Source organism: Quercus lobata, chromosome 1, assembly GCF_001633185.2.
Source record: "Quercus lobata isolate SW786 chromosome 1, ValleyOak3.0 Primary Assembly, whole genome shotgun sequence".
Lineage (NCBI taxonomy): Eukaryota > Viridiplantae > Streptophyta > Magnoliopsida > Fagales > Fagaceae > Quercus > Quercus lobata.
Window position 1 is genome coordinate 31,444,245 of NC_044904.1, and position 3,208 is coordinate 31,447,452.

Consider the following 3,208-nt stretch of genomic DNA (forward strand, 5'->3'; position numbering starts at 1 on the left):
TACCATTTTTACTTGATTCTATTACTGATATTATTTTTATTACATATCAATCAACAATGGCATACATTAAGTACATGTTTGGATTGCATGTACAAAGAAGTGTCTTGCGTTTGCGTTTTTTTTCTTTTTTTGAGAAGCGCATTTCAAACATGAGAAAATGGGTCCAATGGGTCCCGTGAACAGCACAACCCACGAACCTCTTTTTTCAACCAAACTTTCACATTAAAAATGAGTCCCACATGTCTATTCATATATTTAAAAATTATTTTACTATAATATTTTCAATTTTCAGCTAAATAAGCGGCATCCAAACAGACCCTAAGTATCTGTTTAACATAATTAATTTTACCATTTTATTTTACTATTTAACTTATTTTTGCTATTATTTATAGGTCTCATTGCACTTTTTTATACTATTCATAAATCTCATTATATTATTTCAACTAAATTTTACCTTTATCTATAATACTTTTAATAAAAAAAATTTAATTTTAACAAAATAAGTGAATTTGAATTCTAAACAGACCCGCACATTGTGAGAAAAGATCTAAAATAATTTATTTGAATAACATTAGACGGTTAGGGTGTTAAGTGTGGCACACGAGTCATGATGATTGACTAGGGAGTGCATGGGTTGCCTAGGCTTTGAAAGCTAGGTGGGCCACGCGAGATAGTCAGGCAGCGTTTAATAATAAAAGGGCAAAAATCCACCCCCAAGAAGGCTGGAAAAATGGACAATGGTGCAGGCTTTTGTTGTTTTAATCAATAAAACTGGCCACAGCAATCAAATGCGTGTGATTACTGATCACAACACAAATGGAATGGCAGAACTTCAGAGAACGTTATTCAGCTCATTCAACACACATTTAATTATTATATAATTAATAATATTATCAGATCGATCCCCACCTTACATTGTTGCATAGCCAGCTGAAATTAATTGACTCTCGATGGGCGACCACAATGTTTGCAAAGAGAAATTTGTATATATATATATATATATATATATATATAGCAAGTCATGTTAATATTTACACAAATACCTTGTGCTTGCTCTCTATAAAGTTCAGGTCAGGTTCTATTTTAAATGACAAGATTATGAAATGATTAAATTAATTCCTTTAAAATTTTTGTGTTTTAAGAAAATTTACTTTTCAATTTTAAAGGACTAAAATAGATGCTAAACCAAAATTTAAGGATTAATTTGTATATTTTATGTATATATAACTCACAAAGACAAGTGAAATTAGTGGGGGTTCTAGCTATCTAGGAATTTTTTAAGGTAGTCATTAAATTATACAAAATCTAATAAAAAGATAATTTTATATATTGACACAAAAAACACACACACATATAAATATATATAAGATCTTAAAATTATAATAATCTCATTATTAATGCTGCAAACTTTTTTTTTTTTTTTCAAAATTTAGTTCAATAAAATTTTTCTTGAGCTTTTTTTTTTGTTTTTTTTTGTTTGTAAAGGCCTAATATTTAAGGGGACCAAATTTTAAGAACAAAATTTTACTATAAACTTAGTTGTAGTATAAGGCTATAATTCTCACCAAACAAATAAACATAATTGCATATTTTGAAAATCTGATCCTTGAATTACATGTTTTTTTTTGTTCTTAAAACATGTGTCAAATTTCATGCCAATTAGATGTTATTTACTATTTGATCCATAAACTTATTTTTTATGTATAATTTTAAACTAAAAAAAAATCGAAATTTAAATATTTGATTGATGATATAGCTATCGATCTTTGATATTCATGAAATTTTGTAAGTATGGAAGATATAAAAAGAAAATGTAATCCACTACTTGTGGATTTGTCAAAATTCACACCAATAAATAAAATATTGAATGGAGTTGTAATCTTAGTCTATAACCAAGTTTGTTGTCAAACTTTGCTTGAAGTTTAATTATGTTGGGCTTAGAAAAATTTAATGCGGTCACAAAATTATTTTTAGGGTAAAAAATCATAATTTTTTTTTAAAAATTTTATATATAATAATTTTTATTTTTAGGTCAGGGTGGTCCTGTGACCACTCTACCTTCAACGTGGAGTATCCCTGAGTGAAATAATGCCCTTTTTTTTTAGTGATTTAAAAAAAATTATTGTTGACAATTCCCATTAAAAAAAATTTGATTGTTGACAATTGATGCACTGATATTTGTGAAAGGTAAAATGTTATTCAAAACAAACTATTACAGCTAAAAAAAAGAAATGAACTTATCAAAAATTGAAATTTATTGTTGATGCTTGTAATACTATGAAAATTAATTGATGTCCTATTTTTTATAAGAGAATTTTCTTTATTTCTTCCAAGCCATACCCAACCCTAAAACTCCCTTCCAACTTATATGATTGTGAAAATAGAGAATTTATTGTTGATGCTTCTAATACTATGAAATTTAATTGATGTCCTTTTCTTTATAAGAGAATTTTCTTTATTTCTTCCAAGCCATACCCAACCCTAAAACTCCCTCCCAACTTATATGATTGTGAAAATAGGGAGCTTTACTATTACAAAATTTTCACATTTATTATGATGTGATGAGTTGTAATTATTCTAAACATCACTATCCTTTCAATTTTTTTTTTTTTCATATAGCAATTAACTTATCACTTCAACAATAGTTTTGAGAAATTTAAGTGAAAATTATTTATTCCTAGATTTTATGAAAAAATAAAACCACACATGTTTGGGAGGAACTAGGAATGAAGTTGGGAATCATAGCATGGAAAGTTCAAATATGTTTGCGTGAGTTTATATTCAATTTAATTAATTTTTTTTATAGATTTAATTCCATTTTTGTCTAACTTTTTAAAAACCCAGTAACTCAATGAAAATAAACTCTCATATTCATGAAGAGTATTTTTATTCACTTGTCAAGGTTAAAATGAATGCAGCCTGTTTAATTCACTAGAAAGAATTTAAAGTGGAAAAAAAAGAAAAGGTTAGGAGGGAGTTTGAACTTTGAAGTTCACGTAACTTAAAAGGAGATTTCTTGACGTAAAAGCGACAACAATCAGAGATCCGAGTCTTAGATGTCAAGTGAGATATTGATATGTCATTGAGTCTGTTGCTGAGTTGAGACTTCATACAAACAAAACTCTTTTCCCCATTTCTGTTCCGTAGAGCCTTTCAACACAGACTGTGCAACATTTTAACATTTTATATATTTATAATTTAGTTATGG